The sequence below is a fragment of the Cryptomeria japonica genome, chromosome 9, assembly GCF_030272615.1.
Source record: "Cryptomeria japonica chromosome 9, Sugi_1.0, whole genome shotgun sequence".
In the NCBI taxonomy this organism is placed as follows: Eukaryota; Viridiplantae; Streptophyta; class Pinopsida; order Cupressales; family Cupressaceae; genus Cryptomeria; species Cryptomeria japonica.
The window spans coordinates 681,898,461-681,919,116 of NC_081413.1; positions in this window are offsets into that span (position 1 = coordinate 681,898,461).

The following is a 20,656-nucleotide window of genomic DNA, read 5'->3' on the forward strand; positions in this document are numbered from 1 at the left end:
AGGTCCGACACCCTCACCAAAGTATGCCATGTTGTTGAGTTCTATGGCGTATCCTGCTTTGTGGTCTCCAGAGGGAAGATCATCTCGTATGCCAAAATAGTCGATAATAGCTTCGTCATTTTGAAATGTATCAAATTGTGCTGGTCCTTCATGATCCCAGTCAATAAGTTGGGGATGAACAAGGGGAAGGTCTTTAATGTTTTCAGAGTTTGCAGGGCTAATAGTGAAGATGTGGTTATATTCATGTATGTCGAGGCAATCGTCGAGGTCATCGATGGCACTCTCCTCATCAGTTTCGATCGTGAGCGAATCCAAATTGTCATCACTAGTAGCGCCTTCCGGGACAGGTGTCCTCATCCTATGTGATTTCGACCTAAGACCTTGAAACGAAGACTGTGGGGAATACTTATGGGTCGGTTCTTGACCAACTTTGAACCTTTTGTAAAATTCCTCCTCTTCTGTGGGTTCATCTGGCTCTCTGAATGTCTCGGTGAGCTCATAGTCACTAGAGGATTTGTCTTAACCCCATTCCCATTCGTTGGAATCTGTGGAATAGTAATTCTCTTGTTGAATTTCAGCAACTTTGATTTGTGCGGTCCTTTCTGTTCTTTTATTGTGTCTCTTAGAAGTCAGAAAACCAAGTCCCTTTGAGCGTTCCCATCTTACAATTAATTCAGGTTGTAAGGGCTCCATGGCGCCTTCTTTGCGTAACCCGAGAGGGCTTTTTCCATCATACCCAAATCTTTGTAGAATCTTGAAGCCTTTGCCATAATTCTCACAGGGTATATTAATCTGATCATGTGTGTCCTCTTCAATGTCTTTATAGAGCATTTTGTATAAGTTTTCCTCTTCTAGTTCGCCCCATCTTTGAAAGATGGTAGGATCCCATTTGAGTATCATGATGGAGATTTGCTTGTTAGGATGTGGCCTCCCATATTCTTTTGGAGAACTCATGACTTGTCGTAAAAACATGGTCTGATTCAAAGTATATTCTCCCATGCCTTTGTCCTGAAACTTACCTTTAAGTTCACCTTGTCTTGAGGTCGAAGGTTTCAATGACTCAGGATCAATATATGCCGAAGAAGGAGTAGCCTCACGATTACTGGGAATGATGGTCTCAGTGTGTGATCTCAAGTTATTGCAATATATGAACGGATTTAGATCACCGTTGACCGTTACCTCGACTCCATTATGAGGAAACTTAATGCATTGATGATATGTTGATGGGACTGGCCTCATTTCATGAATCCAAGGACGTCCTAGCAAAATGTTATATGTGAGATCTAGATCTAGGACTTGACAAACCACATCCTTTGTGACTGGCCCTATTCTTAGCGGTAAGGTGACTGTGCCCTTGGACGAGCGCTCTTCATCATCATAGGCCTTGATGGTGATTTGATTTGTAGAATTCACAGCCTTGTCAGAATATCCCAATTGTTTAATGGTGCTCAAGGTACAAATGTTTAGACCTGCTCCTCCATCTATCAGGACTCGCTTTATTCGATGTTTATGTATGAAGGCTTCAACATGTAAAGGTGCATTATGAGGCTGACTTACGGAGGCGTCATCGGCTTCTGTGAACGTAAGGGAATGTGGAATGGAAAGGTATCCCACCATGGCTTGAAACTGGTCCACGTTCAGATTAGCAGGAACGGCAGTGTCTCTCAAGATTTTGTCAAGGATAGCTTTATGAGCGGGGGATATGCGTAGAAGCTCAAGAATGGAGATGAGCGCGGGTGTCTTCCCTAACTGTTCTACAAGGTCGTACTTAGGCTTAGTTGATGAAGGATTGGTATTCTTAGTAGAGGCACCTGGCAACGTAATCTTACCTCGATGGGTTGTAACATGACATTCAGAGGTAGATTCGGACGAAGATCCAACACCTCTTAGGACAATCTTAGGTCTCTGAGAAGGATTCTCGGGATTCTTGTTCTTGATAGTAATAGTAGAGATATGATTGTCCATTGAGATGTGGTTGATAGTAGAATCATAATTATAAGGTGCTCTAGTGTAATTGGCTTGATCATCCGTGACTTTGGCTTTTCCTTTGTCATGTTTTGGGAATGGTTCCTTAAACATCTCATGTTCTTGATTAGATGAATGTCCCTCAATCTCAATATCGCCTCTATCAATGAGATCTTGCACAATGTTTTTCAATCGATGGCAATTACCTGTTTTATGACCCTTGCTCTTATGAAATTCACAATACTCATCATCATTCCACCAATTTGGTTTGACCTTTGGTTCATATGGAGGAAAATCTGGAATTGTGATCACTTTGTTTGCCACAAGCTTTTTGAATACTGATTCAAGTGGTTCTCCCAATGGAGTGTACTTCCTTCGTGGTTTAGAAGTTGTTTGAGTATTCACTTGATTGTTTGTAGAACTCAATCCAGAAAAGATGAACTTGGGTCTTACTGTATTGGCATCCACAACACCATCATTAACTGTGTTCTTGTTCTTGTTCCAAAATCTTGGCTTGTCTTTTCCTTTAAAGTCATCTTTGTTTTCTTTGAATATCTTGATGACTCCTTGTTCGATTAAGACCTTTTCTGTTGCTAGTCCCTTTTCAATAACATCCTTGAATGTAGATAAACAAGATTTCCTGAGATCATATCCAATGTCCTTGTTAACATTTTGAGTGAACATTTCCACCATTTGCTTCTGTGGGATTTCGCAAGAGCATCTGCTAGCTAGATTTCTCCATCTTTGTAAAAATGTTGCAAAAGATTCTCCTTCCTTTTGTTTCGTATTGCACAAGGTAGTAACTGAGACATCTGTTTCTATATTGTAAGAGAAATGTTGAATGAATGCCTCTGCTAAGTCACCCCATGACTTAATACCAGGAGGTAGTTGAGAAAACCATTCCATAGCTTGATCACCTAAGCTCTGCGGGAACAACCTCATCAAGTATGTTTCTTCTACCGCTACCTCTATGCAGGCTGTGAAAAATTGTCTTATGTGTGCCTTGGGGTCTCCTTTCCCTCTATACTTGTCAAATTTTGGCGTCACAAAATGTGCAGGAAACGGAGGCATTGGAATGCTCTTATCAAAGGGATAAGGACATATATCTCTCATAGTGTATGTTGGTTTTGATGTACTCATGTCCTCCATTTTCTTTTGTAGATCTCTTATTTGTTGTTCCAAATTATTCTTGGGAGGAGATTGGTTTCTTGTAGCATACCCCATGTTTGAGACACCCATTTGAGGAGGAGCTTGTTGCATGTATGGATGATACTGATCGTAGACATGTCCATATGGAGGTCTATATTGTTGCGGCATATATGGAGCACTTGGCATAACTTCATGTTGAGGGACCCCATATCTATTTTGTGCATATATACCATATTCAATGGGCATTTCATTTTCCATTGTATTGCCCCCAATTTTGACATGAGGTCTCCTTGTGTCAAAATTTTGAGGATGTCTTTGAGTATCTACTTGTTTTGATTGATCCATACCTTGAGCATGTGATTGAGCATATCTATCCACATAAGGCTTCCATGATGGTCTTCGAAGGTAAGTATCATATGTTTGAGCTTGTGTATGTGGGATTTCTGGTTTTTGAAGCAAAACTGATGGTGACTCTGGCATCATATTCGGTGCTCTATTTCCTCCACTATTTGGTCTCCTTTGATCCATGTTTGATTGAGTTTGTTGTGAGGGTCGACTTTCCATAAGTTGAGACATGTCAAAGTCATGAGGTATTTTAGCTCCACTTTGTGCCATCATGTGTAAGAAGTATTGTCGATCTCTCCTCATTATCTCTTCAACCAATCTATTGAAATGAGGATTCATTATGGATTCTTCTATGTCTACTGATAGTATTGAAAGACTGTCCATATTGTCATTGCGTGTAGCATTGTTGTTTATAGTGTTTGCGCTTTCCACATTTGGATTGTTTCTATAAACATCCATGTCTGGTAATGTAGTGTGCTCAGGATTATAAAATAAATCATTGTCATACTCATAAGAACTCATGTTTGCAGATTCTTGAGCTTCCTAGATTTTTGAAGGCGGGTTTCAACCATGAACTAGGTGTTTGACCAAGCTGTGAGAGACTAGATGAAAAATATGAAAAGAGTATGGAAGACCAAGAGTTGTATAGATTGTAAATGAATCTTGAGGTGTAGTTGCTATGTCCAAAGTGTAAGACCAAGTATGTAAGTAGTAGAGTAGGTGTGACTTCCAAAGAGATGATTGTTTCTCTTGATGAGGTAAGCTGACCTTGACTCTAAGTAAGACCAAATGAGACCCAAAGGTAAGAAACCTTGATGAGGGACCACTTAGCAAAGTGTAGTTGTATGTAGTGTGTTGAAAAATTATAGTGAGGACAAGCAAGTGACCTTTTTGACCCAAGTTTAGACAAGTATGAATGTAAAATGAGATGTGAAGCAATGATGGACTATATGAGACCTTAGAACAGGTTGAATGCTAGATGAAACCTGAAGAGACAACCTAGGAAGCTCAAGTATGCCGAAACCGATTTCCTTTTGTTTGTTGAACTGTCAAAATTTTCAATTCCTGACACAGACGCCTCTGTATATTTCACAGACGCGATTCCCAGACACAGACGCTTCTCTGTTAGACACAGATGCCGCTAAAAACACAGACGCTATTCTGCCCTTCACAGACGCGCTTAGATGACCCAGACGTGGTTAAAATAGACACAGACGTGTTTCTGTAAATTTCATGCAATTTTTCCAATCTGTGAAGTTGTTTTATTGTGACCAAATCTGACTGTTTGACTGTTTTTCGTGACAAGAGGACACAATGTTGATGACTCAATGTTTACAAGCTGTTTAGACTCCAAAAGTGTGTTGTTTGATGTAAAATGTTTTTCATACACTTGAAGACACAAAAGACACAATGTTTTGTTGTTTGGTCTTGAATGTTTGAATGTTTAACATAAGACAAGCACAAATCTTATGGTTGGCCAAGACAATAGTTGTTGATCCCACATAGGGTTTTACCCCCGAGGCTACGCTATTCAGAGCGGATACTTAGATGCTTGACCTCACTGGCTCCACCCTCGGCACTCACTTCTTGGGTCAGCCAAGCATCAGTCCCCATGAAAACTCCCCATGGCGAACTTTGTATCTCTACTAAGAACCATATGTGTGTGGGCCGCTACCAGAGGTCCGACCTCCTGCCTCAACAACTAGAAGGATTTGGGCTTCTAAAACAAAAAGGTGCTAGTAAGGGCATCCGCTCGTGTGGCCATACATGGGGCACTTTCAGCTCTGTAAATACAGAAGGCTCCCAGTCGGTAGGGGTTACGCCCTACAAATGATCAAATAAATTTGATCAAACGGGTTTATGGGGAGACATAGTGTTGGTATGAACTAATCAGCACACGTTATTCATAGTTTTCACCATGAATACATTTGTTTATAGTGGCTTGGAAGAAGATGGCTTTTCTTTTGCTACCACTTGGGTCATTCTCTTCTCACTAGTATCCCTAATGACCACACGGGAAGACAGGCCCTCTAAAGATTAAACAAAAAGAGCCTATTGCTCAAGACACAAAAGACAATGATTCAATTTTAGTGCACCAATGGAAGTGTTTGCTAATCTATGAAAACAAGGCACACAACAAGATTACAAAACCCTAGCAAAGGCCCTGCAACAAAAATTTGTTAGTAGTTTGGGTTGTTTCAAATGATAACCCCTTCCTGCAAGAACACAAGTTAGGTAAATTTTAGAAAACCCAAAAGACTTTGTGAAAAGGGGCCTTCAATAAAAATGTTTTTGCCTCCAAAGCAAGCTGCACAAACTTACTTAGCTAGATCTGCAAGGGTTAGTGCAAAAACAAACCAGATCTGAAACCCTAAACGCGAAATCCGAAAACCTGAATCAAAGAAAAATTGAAAATTTTCAAAACAGAAGGCACAGACGCAGTTATACCAGACACAGACGCGTCTGTTTGACACAGACGCGGTTCTGTGATGCTCAGACACGCTCAGAGAACGCAGACGCTTTTCCTAAACACAGACGCAATCAGATCTAACACACACGCGTTTTGGACACACAGATGCGGTTCCAGAAACCTGCAAAATAAAAACTGGCAAAAACACAGGCGCGATTCCCGATCCCGCAGACGCTTCTGAAACTCAAAAACGCGATCCGAACTCTCGCAGACGCGGAAAAACCTAAAATGTCGTCAAAACAAGTCCAATCTACAACTTCAAAAATGCAAAATCTACAACAAAAATGTTAAATGCAAAGGGACAAGAGTCCCACCAAGCGTGCCAAAATGTGTATGGTGAAAATGGATAACAATAACAACAATATTGAAAGGCTAAATGAATCCAACCACTAAACTCTAGCCCAACAATGAACAAAGATCCACCATAACATATGAAGATTACCTAAGACAATGCAAATAATTCAAAATCACAAAGATTATACCAATCACATTTCCAATAGGGTTTTGATCTCCATTCTTCCTATCTCCATTGATCTTGCTTGATGTATATTTGCTCTTAGATTTTTGTATGCGCAAGAGCTCAACAAAGAACGGAATGTGGTTGCAAGTAGGATCGTATTGTAGGCAAGTTCTCCAAAATTGATGATTAGGGTTTGACAATGAAGGAAGCATCTTCTTAAATAGAAGACACAATATGAAATGGAGGGTTAAGATTGACAGGTGTAAAAAGAGAGGTCGGCTAGGATTAGAGGGTAGGTAAAAGAAATAGTAAAATAATGAAAGAGGTAGGTAGTGTAGGAATTAAGAGATGAATGACATGTGTCATGTGTAGAAAAAGATAATGAATTAATTAAATAAATAAAGATTTATTTAATTAATAGAAGAAATAGGACAATTAAATAAATAAAAATATTTATTTAATTTAGGAAAGGGTAATTTAAATAAATAAATGTATTTATTTAAATGAGAAATAAGGCTAGAAGAGGATAAATGAATTAATTAAATAAATAAAAATTTATTTAATTAATAGAAGAAATAGGCTTAAATAATTAAATAAATAAAATATTTATTTAATTAAACTGGACAATTTTAGGTGTCTACAAGTTCCACAAATTCCTTCATGTACCTCTTCCAAGGCCTTTGTTGTCTCATCCTATTTTAGACATCGAAGGAGAGTACCATCAAGACTACGTCGGTATAGGGTTTCAGCAATAATGGTATATTGAGCAGTTTGGCGAATGAAGGTTTTTGGTTATTCGATTGGTTAGGAGGAAGTGTGTGTAAGGAAGTTAAGTAGCGGAAACAACTTCCTACACTAACCTTGAGAGGAGGGTAATGCAAAACTTTTTCAGATCATTACAACAGTTACAGAAAATAGAAATAGATATAATAACATTCATACCACAACACAATGATTTACGTGGGGAAAACCCTTTCGGGAGAAAAACCCCACCCTCCAAAAGCAGCTCAATATTTTATTCAGCAATCAAAAACAGATTACAACATACTTGCAAAGCAAGCTCTTCGCAGGAGTACCACTAATCAGAGATTCAGAGGCAACTCAATAGCCATAGGACTCTTACACACAACCTCTATCTCTCACACCTCATAAATAGGAGATACAATACAAGAAACTGTCAAACGGTATTACAAAACCATGGGCTAAAACCACCCAATAAGGTGTAGCCGACCTTATCTCCCTTCTAGATGCCCTATGACATGTTAAAGCACACATCAACACATGTCGCTCCCTTTTTACAGCTCATTTATGTATCCGATACAAATTATTTTTCCTATTTCAGGAGTACAAACTTTTGGAGGCCATAACTTGAGAATCGGGTGTCCGATTGATGAACCGTTTGAAGCGCCGGAAAGCTCGCGAAGTGCTCTATCACCTCGTAACCCGCTTTGCCGGTTACAGCCACTTTTTAGGGCATTTTGAAGCCTCTAAAGTCCCCAAAATTAAGTTTAAACATTTTATTGCACCCCTCCAAGACGAAAACTTTAATATCTTCAAAACTAGCTGTGACCTTGCGACGCAACTTTACCGAAATGCTTATCTAGCCAACCAGAAGCTTCAGGGAGAGTTTCGCACCATTTCGTGCTCAAATGAAAACTTACTATAAATAGTAACCTCACATAAATGCAAGGTTGAGACACCATTTTTCTAACAGTGTGTGATCGTGGAGGTAGGTATAGAACTCACCGTACCATTGGGATTCAGAACCAATAAGGCAACATATCATCTCAGATTCGAGGATATCATAAGTGGGAATCCAAAGTTGTTCAACCAAGAACTCGTAGCGTGTTGAATTTTGTGGAAGGTCTAGGAGAGATGTGATAGTAGCCATAGCGTCAATAGCTCAATTCTGATCTCTGGGTATCTGCTCAAAGGTGATAGTAGTGAATGATGCCTTTAATTTGTCCACCATTTGTTTGTATGGCATGAGTTTGTCATCCTTTGTCTAATATTCATCTGTTGCTTGTCGAATGACCAGTTGGGAGTTGCCATATACTTGTAGTTCTTGTAACTTCCATTATATGGCTAGCCTGAGTTCTGTAATCAAGGCCTCATATTCAGCTATGTTGTTTGTGCATGGAAATGTAAGCCTATAAGACTTAGGGATATTGTCACCTTGGAGTGTGATGAATAGAATGCCTGCCCCCGAGCCATGCCTAGTGTATGAACCATCAAAGTATAGTTTCTATGGTTGTATTGTTGTGATCATGAATATCTCTTCATCTGGAATATTAGAAATGAGAGGATGATCGCCTATGAGTGGTGCATCAGCCAACTGATCTGCAATGACTTGTCCTTTGATAGCTTTATGGTCCACATACTCGATGTCAAATTCACGTAGAATCATCACCCATTTGGCCAAGCGATCTGTCAATGCTGCTTTGCTGAGTAAATACTTGAGTGGATCAATCTTTGCAATGAGTTGTACTTTATGTGTCAATAGATAGTGTCTCAGCTTAGTGGCTGCCAAGATTACTGCTAGGCAAGCTTGCTCAATAGGTGTGTAATTGAGTTCATAGCCAACTAGTGTGCAAGAGATGTAGTAAACAACACACTCTTTCCCTTCTGCATTATGTTGTGCCAATAGTACTCCCAATGTTGTATTTGTTGCTGATATATAGAGTAGTAGAGGCTTACTCGAATCTCGTGGGATCAGCAATGGTGTATTCATGAGATAGTCTTTAAGCATTTCAAATGCTTGCTGGCATATGGTATCCCATTGAAAGCGGATGTTTTTATGTAGTAAGTGTGTAAAGGGGTGACACTTATCTACCAGTTGTGCAATGAATCTTTGAATGGATTGTAGCCGCCCTTGTAATGTCCTTAGATGGCTGATATTCTTTGGTGGTGGCATGTCCATGATTTCTTTGACTTTTGCAGGATCGACCTCAATACCTTTGCTGGAGAAAATGTATCCTAGAAGCTTCCTTGAGGTTACTCCAAAGACACATTTCTTTGGGTTGAGTCGAACATGATATTGTTCTAGTCTATCAAATATTTTCTCTAATATTTCCAAATGACCTTCTCTTGTGAGTGATTTTGCCAGTAAATCATCAACATAATCTTCCATTATAGTATGCATCATATCATGAAAGATGGTGGTCATTGCTCTTTGATAGGTCGCACTTGCATTCTTTAGACCAAAAGGCATTACATTCCAATAGTATGTTCCCTATGGACATGTGAAGGTCGTCTTATGTTGATCCTCTGGTGCGATCTTTATCTAATTGTATCCTGAAAATCCATCCATGAGTGAAAGCATGGCATGTCCTGCTGTTAGGTCCACTATTATGTCGATGTTTGGTAGGGGGAAGTCATCTTTAGGAAGTGCTTTGTTCAGATCTCTAAAGTCAGTACAGATACAGATGCCCCCATTTGGTTTGCCGACAGGCACAATATTGGACATCCAATCTGCATAATCAATTGGTCTAATAAAACCAACATCTAGAAGTTTCTTAAGTTCTGCTTTGACTAGTACTGCAATCTGAGGATGCATCTTGTGGAGTTTCTGCTTGACAGGTTTGGCTCCTTCTGCGACGGTGAGGTGATGCATGACTAAATCAGGATCAAGCCCAAGCATGTCTGCGTATGACCATGCAAAGTTGATCTGACGCTTCTGGAAGATCTCTACAAACTTTGGTTGTTCCTCTGGAGTTAAAAGAGATGTCAGATGTATGTGGTGGGGTGTTTCAGGAGTCCCCACATTGTATTCTTTTGTCTCTTCAATGAGAATTGTTGATCGTTCCTGTTGTGTACTAGAAGGGAAAATGTCAAACCTTTCATCCTCATGCGCCTCAGAGAGGTTTTTACCATTGGATACGCTCTTTGTTTTTACTTTTGCAGGATCAAACAGTGCCACAATGTGGTTTTCACTAGAAGATCCATGTTTTATTGTTATATTTTTGCAGCTGAAAGGTTTGGCATCCTCCCAGAAGTATGATGCGCTATTAAGTTCAATGGAGAATCTAGCTTTGTGATCCCCGCTAGGTATGTTATCCCGTAGTTCCAAAAAGTCAATGATCACCTCATCATTTTGGAAATGGTCAAGACATGGGGGATTAGGTTGGTTCCATTCGATGAGTTCCGGATGGATAATAGGCATTACTTCATCGATTAGGTTAAGTTCGTTAGATGTATCAGTGAGGGTTAAGACGTTATGGTGAAGGTCGTTGATGGTACTCTCCTTGTCAGAATTAGGCGTAGGATGTGACGTAGGGTTTGTGGAAGAAGTTTCCAGCTCAGGAATCCAAGAGGTCTTTATTTGTGCTTCTCCGTAGATAGGGATGTCTTTGCAGGGTGGAGGTGGTGATGTGTCTTCCTCATCTGAAGTATTAAGCCGTATGGAATCAAATTCCCACTCATGTGAGTCAGTCTCTAAGTCACTTTCCTGTAGTCGGTTATTGTACCATACTGGGATATCCTTTGAGTTAAACACTGCAGGTGTGATCGGCTGATGTACCATTGTAGATGAAAGGATCGATGCTGTAGGAAGGATTATGGGGATCAACGAATCCAATACGGGGAGTATCAGTAGTGTTGACTCTGCTACTTATGCTGGAATTGCCAGTGTTGTCGATATTGCTAGGAATTCTGATATAGTTGTTGCTGCTAATGGTGCTTTTGATGTTATTGTTGCTACTGATGGGGTTACTGGTTTGATTGGTGGGATGATTGATGCAGTGGATGGTTTTGCTAGGATTTTTAGCCTCAATGGGGCAGTTGCTTGGGTGATAGATGTTGCTTTTATAATCAAAGGTGACCTCTTTGTAATAGGTTGATATAGTGGTTTGTTGGGTTTTCCTTTGAATCTGAGCTTAGGAAGAATCTCTTTTTGAAAGCCTAGGCCAGTGTTATCTTTGGGCTTTAATTCCGGTTGCAGTGGTTCATGTTGTTCTTGCTTGAAATGTCCCAAAGCACTTTGACCATCATAACCCATTCTTTGCATAATGAGAAGGCCTTTACCATACTGATCTGTGGGAAGCTTAGATTGCGAAATATCGGTGGTGATGAGATCTTTATAGATCCATTCTGCTAAGTCTTCATCTCTGGTTTCCTCTTCTTGACTCTTTCCAAGGATGAAAGGTGTCAAAGTATATGCTGATTTGACCAGTGGTTGTTGAAGTAACCGTTGAGGTTTACCGTGAGTTCTAGGAGAAGTAGGCATTTGTCCCACACAAAAGAGTTGACTCAAATTGTATTCCCCAAGACCTTCCTCTGCTATCTTCATCTTAAGCTTCTCTTGCTTGGGTATAGTGGTGTTTGAATTGGAAAGAGAGGCTAGACTTACATATGATGTAGAGGAGATGGCTTCTCTATTGTTAGGAACGATAATCTCTGGTTGATGACTGATATTATGATAATATGCAAAGGGGTTTGCATTGCCTAGGATTGTGATTTCTACACCATTATGTGGGAACTTGATACACTGATGGTAGGTGGATGGAATGGATTGCATGGCATGTATCCAAGGTCTTCCTAACAATAAATTGTATGGTAGAGGAAGGTCCAGAACTTGACAAATGATGTGTTTCACCACAGGGCATACTCGGATTAGTAGCACAACAGCTCCTTTGGATGAACGCTCTGCATCATCATAGGCTTTGATTGTTATCTTCTTGCGGGGATCCACTGATTCAATTGTATATCCCAAAGCTGTGACTAATTGTAGAGTACAGATATTCGAGCTTGCTCCATTATCAATCAAGACTTGCTTGATCCTATGTTGGTTGATAAATCCTTCAATGTGGAGTAAGGCATTATGAGGTTGCTGGAAGGATGTGTTGTCACTTTCAGAGAAAGTGAGACAAGGTGATGACCTTAGATTTCCAACCATGGCTTGGAAATGATCTGTATTTAGGTTTGCAGGTACTGATGCCTCTTGGAGAGCTTGATCCAAGATTGTTTTATGGGATGGAGATAGGCGCAATAGCTCTAAGATAGATATTAGTGTGGGCATTTTGTCTAACTGGTCCACAAGGTTATACTGCTTTGGGGTAGATGGGATGCCTTGTGGAGCTGCTTTTATGGTAATCTTGCTGCGACATGTAACAACATTGCAAGTGGAGCTGGGATTTTTGATGGTTATAGTTGCAATCTATCCACTGGCATCGTATAGGTGATTCACAGTGTAATTATATGCGGCTTGCATATAATCGGTAGTATCTATATTTCTCCCTGAAGTGGAAGGACCCCTTTGATCATGTGATGGAAGTGGATTTTTAAACATGAGATGATCATTGTTTGTTGTTTTGGGTCATGTCCTTCGATTTTGATTTCACCTCGGTCAATAAGATCCTGAATAAGATCTTTCAATCTGTGACAATTTCTTGTCTTATGCCCTTTTCCTTGATGGAAATCACAATGCTCAGTATCCCTCCACCATGAAGGTTTGACTTGAGGTTCAAAATTTGATGTTTTGGGTAAGGTTACCAGATTTTGAGAAACCAGCTGACGTAACACTGTCTCGATGGGTTCCCCTAAGGGAGTGTATGTTCGCTTTGGTTTAAAATTTTGTTGACGCTGTTTGGGTTCCTCTTGAGATGTGTTGCGTCCTTGACTTGGAGGAGCAACTGTGTTATTCTTGGGTGGGGGGTTCTGTCCTGCAGATCGAACCACAGGTTGTGCACTTTTGATAGTTCTTGCATCCACAACCCCGTCGTTGACGACATTTTTGTTTTTGTTCTAGAAGTTAGGCTTGTCACTATTGAAGTGTGTACAAGGGCCATCCTTTGGTTCATTGTAGATTTTGATAAGTCTTTTTTTGATGAGAGCCCGCTCACATTTTAAGCCTTTGGTGATCATGTCGTTGAAAGAGTCTGTGTCTTTTACATCTAGGTGAAATTCTATTTCGTCATTTAAGTTGGAAATAAATATTTCTGCTAGTTCTTGTTCAGGTAACTGAAGAGAACGTCTGCTAGACATTTGATGCCATCGTTGCAGAAAGACTGAAAATAGCTAACCTGGTTTTTGTTTAGTGTTACATAGATCAACCATTGTAATATCACGTTCAATGTTGTGTGAGTAATGTGCCAAGAATTTCTGGAATAGTTCTTCAAATGTCCTAATGCCACCTGGTAATCGGGAAAACCATGATGTGGTTGTTCCTCCCAAGCTTTGGGGAAAAAGGCGCATTAGGTATGTATCCTCGTATGCCACTTCGAAGCAAGCTGAATGGAATTCTCGAACATGATCCTGAGGATCTCCCTTTCCTCTATATTTTTCAAACTTGGGTGTTTCTAACCCTCGCGGAAAAGGTGGCATATGAATGTTCCTATCAAAGGAATAGGGACAAATGTCATTGAGTGAAAATTGATTGGTTTTTACACCACTATGAAGTTGTTGGGCGATATTTTTAACTTGTTGCCGCAACATGTCTATTTCATTTAGAGGAGGAGGAGGTGGTGGATTACCTTGATGAAGGTTGTATCTGATGTCATCTTGACCTCTTTCATCCTCATTACGACTTTGATGTTTTGATGCTTTTCTTAGTTGTGCAACATCAAAGTCAGAGGGTAGTTTGGCTCCTTCTTGAGCAATTCTTAAAAAGTGAGCATCAGCATTGCTCCTGAGTATTTTATCAAATAGTCTATTAAAGAGAGCGTTGTGTTGTGCCCTTTCTATTGTTGCAGGAGTAGGAGTACTTGGATTTTTGTCATTTATGTTTCCTCCCAGGGCTTCTTGGAACTCATTGATATTTTCTTCCTCTTCCTCTTCAATTTCTTGTTGTCTAGACCTGGATCTGGTATGAGCCATTTTGTTTATAAGTTTTTATTGAAGTTTGATGAAAATGATGATGAGTTGGTGATGGAATGAAAGATTGATGTTTGGTGAAGTGTTTTGCATACGGATCTCTAGCACTAAAGGTAGATGCTACCAAAGTTCTTTCTTGAATTGCTTGTTGTGTTTGATTGACAAAGTTTGATGTGATAAGGTTTAGAGAGATCTGAGATGTGTTACAGACTCAACTACCTAGTAATGAGAGGATGCACTCATAGACTAGTTTTAACCTACGTAGAAATATCTCTTAGGATGAGTTTATCCTAGATGTAGAGACACTCTAAAAAGTGATGCATTTGTGTTTGATTCAAGCAATATTTTGAAATAGAACTTAGGACAAAAACCTTTTGATGTTTTGAGATTTGGAATGGATTTGATGAGATATGGATATGATAATAGATGAGATGTTTAACTTCAATAGAAACTTTGTGTTACAAAAGGAACAAACTAATCCTCTTCTTGTTCAGGGGTTGTTGGTTCTTCCCTAGCTGAGTTATATGTGATACAAATATCTGGAAAGAAAGCGGGATTGATGTTGCCTCCCTTATTTTGATGATAACTCAAAGCTCTATACTAAGTAAAAGCTCTACGGTTTCATGACTCTGGATCAAATTCGTTTGATTTCCCTTGAAGGTAAAGACGCATGTGATGCAAGAAGGTTCTATGAGAGACAAAGATTTGTCTATTAAGATAGAAAAATTTCCTCCTTTTCATAAGAGCCTTTGAGCTCAATGGTATTGTCTTCAAGTTGATGTTTTGATGAAGATTCTTCTTTCTCAAGATGTGAAGAATGGTCATATAGTTCGATGTTTTTGTTGTTGCTCTTTGTTTTTGATCTTTTTGCTGGTATTTGAAAATGTTGTGTTGGATGAATACTTGTTTTTGGAACTGATTTCTAATTTTTCTTTGACAAGAAAACAAAGCAAGCACACAAACACAAGAATGTCGCCTCAAAAGGCACAAATAGGTGTGGGTCTAGATCAACCCAATCCTTTGAACTTTTTATGACCCTTTCCTTCAAATGTATTTTAGGTGTTTTTCCAAAGCCTAAAGTCTGCTCAATTTGCACTGGTCTTGACTCAAAAACGAAAACACTTCAAACACTTTTTATCCCTAAGGTCAAATGGCCAGTTGCGATAATTTTAGCCCACATCTTGATATTTCTTCAACTTTGGTACTACATACCTTAGGAATCTCGTCGTGGCAGGTAAGGATGTGATATACTAAGTCTTGCGCGAGAATAACAAATAGATGATCCCTATGATGGGGGAGTCACCACTTTTATCAGGCCTACAAGTAACCTTTCAAAAAGCTATGTTTCTACTCAAGGAAATATGTATGGTGAGTATCTTGGGAGCAAAACCATCTATTCTCTTGCACTGAATTTATCACAGATATCCTCAATCAATAGAACGGGTGGACTACTTCTTAAAAGTGTTTAGTAATTTTTGATGTTTTTTGATATAAGTTCATTCTGCAGTGACTCACTTAAGAGCCTTGTAACTTGTGGTGGGGCCCATTTGTCCTTTCAGCAAGTTACACTGTAGGAACAGCTATACCCAACTCTACAGCTTTTGCTCTCACCTGATTTCTATAGCGGCTCGAAGGATTTACCGCACGAGGTCATTCCCAAGAGTGATTGATCCCTTAGCAAACCTCTCGTAAAAAGATAAAACTTGAGTGATACTAACACTTTTCTCTTGCACCTAGGACCACGAAATCCAAGGGAGAGGATAGTGTGTGTTAGAAGTAGGACCACTCGACCAACTCTTTTGCACAAGTGTACCAAACACAAAATACACTTGTTCTTTTTAACTTGTCATTGCAATGATGTTCTATCTAATTTGGATATGTTGCTCCAACAACCATGATGTTCTTTTTAACTTCAAAGGCAAAATGTTTAAGTAACTAGGAATTGAAAATCCTGGTCAATTGAATTTGAAACACGTTTGCATGAAGTAAATCGTTTTGAGAATAACTTTAACAAATTTGGGATTCTTTTTAACTTGCACAAAATGAAGTGTTGATTGTGAATTTTAGTTTGATGCAAGAAATAAAATTTGTCTTGTCTTATTTTAAGCACCAAAATAGAGTGTATCCCTAACTTGCAATGAAAGCAAATTTGTTTTGTTGATTTTAGAGCACCGAATGAAAATTGGAATCCTAACTTGCAAGAAATGAAATTTGTGTTGTTCAGTTTTAGAGCACCAAATGAAAGTTTTTTTAAATTTTTAAATAACAAACGAGGTTAGTTTAAAACCTGCACATGAAGCAAAAAGTTAGTAAAATGCGACCATATGGTGGGCTTCTACAAGCTTAAAAAAATTTATTTTATCGGTTACAAGGAGTTTTTTACAACATTCTGTTACAATAGCGCTACTCTGTGTGAAAATAGAAGCGCTTCTTAACACAAACGCACTACCATATAGACAAAAGCGCTAAAATAAAGGATTTTTACAACAATACAAAATCGCTAGTTAAGAAACAAAAGGGCTAGTTAAGACTAAAAAGTGCTAATATACTGATAATAGCACTAAATTTGAGACAATAGCGCTATTGTAAAGATAATAGCGCTAAAATACCAAATTACAATAGCACTAAAGCGAGAACAAAAGCGCTCAAGCACGACCTGTGTGTCAAGCTAAACAGTCAAAAAGTTAGTTTTGTAAAAATAAAAATGTTATTGGTTGTTGGATTCACGTTGGGTTCACCAAATGATGCTCTGCAAAATGGACAAGTGTTAACCTAAAACCTGTGGTCGTATAACACACAAAAACACAAGAAATCGTTAGTCTTAATCAACCAAAAACTAATCTAAACAGGCATATCAAAAGAGACACTAAAAACATGAAAAAGGATTTAACTATGGAAGTAAATACCACAAGACATCTCCAAATGCCTTTTAACATGCTCTTAGCTCCTTCTCCTTTGGTCCTCTCCTCTCCAAGTTCCAAATTAGTGTAGCTCTCAGCAGCTTTTTGCACTATGGATGCTTATGGAGGTTCAAGATTGAAATGTTTTAACTATGCTATGCAAGTGTAAAACAAACTAATTAGATATATTATGAAATGAACTAAGATTTATTTCATTCCAAAATGACAATATATGTGATTTATACTAAATGCTCTCTCTGAAATTCACTATAGATTAAATGCATACAAGTTTTCAGGATCTGGAGTATGAAGGAATGGACTCTATTTATAGGGGAAATGGAGCAATGGATGGTTGAGATTGAGTAATCTCAACAAGGGTTAGGATTGAATGATATTCAATCCATGTGAGGACTTTCAACCCAATCCCAAGATGACAAGTGTCAATATGAGATAGGTTGAGAGGAGAGGGAATAAGCATTAAATGTTTGACATGACCTGAGAGTTAACTTGGGAGTTAAGGTCAAGGTTGGGTTGAGTGAATAAATTCTTTATTTAAAGAATAAAGTTTTTATCCAATAGATAAACTCTTGTTCAAAGGTAAAAGGGATAACCATGGTCAAAGCAATAAATGCTTGAGGAGACACATGAGTCACATGAGGGTTGAGTTAGGGGTTAACCATAAATGATCATGTAAGAGCCATAAGTTGTTTGGAAGACTTTAGAGGTTAAATTGTTGAACACACAAACCATTAAATGTTTTTCAAAGACTTTGAAGTCTTTGAGAAGTGACTCCAAGTTGCTTAGGAATGTGACAATAATTAGGGGATGGATTAGGTTAATTAGGAAGGGTTTAGAAGAATCTAGAAGGGGGTTTAGGAGTGCAAGTGGATTTGGTGTGTGAGGGAAAATAGGATTTTAATTAAAATAAAATAAATTTATTTCGACTTGTGGTTGCAACTTGCATTTGTAGGAAAATGCAAGTGGGGGGGCAGCAGGGGGCAATAATGATTTAAATAAATGTTTTATTTAATTTATTTAAAAGAGGAAAGAGGATTAAATTGTGTGTGCGGGAAAAGCGAGTCTATGAAACTCACAATGCGAAAAAGTGGTCTCAAAGAGGCTTGCTCGCACACCCACAAGACTTCTTGGTGCAAGTTATGGAGTCACGAAGAATGACTCAACTTCCCAAGGTTGGTTCCATGGTTCTCTATCTCACAAGGTCCCTCAAGCCAATGCATTTGCTCTCAGATCACTGAGCAAAGTGACTTAGGGATGGCTAATGCAAGAACGAGGGATGCTTTAGATTGATTTAGTTATGGAAATGCATCCTAAGCTATGCATGATTCTACAAATGCAACAAACTAGATTATAAGATGACAAGATTAGTAGAAACACTATCCTAACATGATATACTAGTTAATGTTCTAAGATAATGATAAAGAAAATACTCTAAAATGCTTATTTAGACTATTTCCTAATACAAAAGAGGCTAAGTGTGTTGATAAAATTGAGCATCAATGAGATACTAAAGCTTGCATGGATCTTCAAAATGGAGGAAGGAGAGCTCTATTTATAGTGAAAATAGGGCAATGGATGGCCAGGATTGAAAGAGTTAATCAAGGGTCAAGTTTGAAAGTTGGCAATCCATGTTTACAATTTTCACCAATGAAATGGTGACATTTGTCAACATAAAATCAGTTGAGAGGAGAGGTATGAAGCATTAAATGCTTGAGAAGACCTCATGGTTATCCTTGGGGGTAAGGGTTAAGGTTAGGTTAAGATTATCCATTGGATAAAGCTTTTACCCAAAGGATACACTCTTGTGCAAGGGGTAAAGGGATAACCATGGTCAAAGTAATGAGTGCTTGAAGAGACCCCTGGGTTAGATGTGGGTTGAGTTTAGAGAAAGTCTCTAATCATGCTGGAGGGTTGAGTTAACCATTAATGGTTTGGAAGACTTTCAAAGTTAAGTTGTTGAAGCCTTTAATGGTTTTCAAGGACTTTGAGGGTTTGAGAAGTGACTTCCCCTTGCTTAGGGATGTGACAATATTTAGGAGATGGGTTAGGCGAAATTAGAAGTGATTAGAAGAGTCTAGAAGGGGGTTTAGGAGGCAAGTGGGAGATGTACGATTTTGCAAGTGGATGAGGAATAAAAGGATTTAATTAAAATAAAATGTTTTATTTCAATTTAGTTTTATTTTGGGAATTTGAATAAATTAGATTTATTCAATTTGGGGTAAACTTTTTATTAAATATAAATTTAATTAAAAGTAGAGAGAAGGGGTTTAATTGAATAAATGATTTATTCAATTAAATGACATAAGTGAATTTAACTAAGTAAATTGAATAATTTACTTAATAAAATAGAAGAATGTAGGCAGTTTAATTAAATTAGATTTAACTAAATAGAGGAATGAACATTAAATATTCCTTTTAGGAATATGGTCATTTTTATACGTCTACATTTTGCCTCTCTTTGAAGTGACGTGTGTGCACATGTTAATTCAAAGAAAATGATGTGTCATCAAAATTTTATTATGATCAGTGTGATGTCGTTTTAAGATTTTCATGTCGTGCCCCAAAATTGATAAATGATGTTTGATAATGCCCCCTCGGGAGATGAATCAAAATTTGGAAAATTTGATTTAATTTGATAATTTTGTTTCCATTTTAAAATTTTGTCAATGTGGAATGTGAAAAGTTGATTCATCTCCTGATAAATAATGTTTTTTAGGGTTAGACGGAGATCGTGAGCAAGATACATGCCCCATCTCCAAACCCTAGTTTCAATTCACCCTATAAAAGGGGAAAAGTGCATTGTTTTGTCTCATTTGTGCTTGTTGACCTTAGAGAGAGAGACTTTTGGAGAGAAAGACAAAATGTCGGTTCCCTTCTCTTCTCATCGATTCAAGCACGTTCGGAGGTATTGGAGGCCTGCCCCGTATGGACCACTGGTAAATCAACCTTTTTGACCCCTTTTTTATTTTTATTTTGTCATTTTTTATCATATTTTTAATTTTGACATGTGGATTTTATGTTTTAGCGCGTTGGGGTCGTTTCGTAGTGCGTATGGTTTGTCAAGTTAGGCAGCGTCTGAAAGATATAGGGTAGCGCATAGGTCAACTAGATTAGCGCATAGCAGTAGTTTAGTGCATTAGGTGCACAGGGTAGCGCATCGAATAAAATGAGTAGCGCATTGGATAGACCTAGCACATAGGGGGATGAGGAGGCCGCATGGGTAGGGCCAGATAGCGCGTAGGTGTACCCTAGCACATAGGGTTAGATAGGTAGCGCAAAAGCATTTTAGGGTAGTGCATGGGGTAGTTTCAGTGCATAGGGTAGATTGGATGGCGCATTGGAAGAAAAGGCGAGCGCGTAGGATTTGTCTAGTGCATAGGGTAGGTTGGGTAGCGCATGAAGAGCACAGGTTAGCACATGAGTATATTTTTAGCATGTAGACAAGTTTGTTTAGTGCATAGGCAAAATTTTTGTGGTAAAGTGTGATTTTTTGGATGAAGAAAATTGGTAGGTTGAGGTTAGTTCTGTCATAAGTTGTCC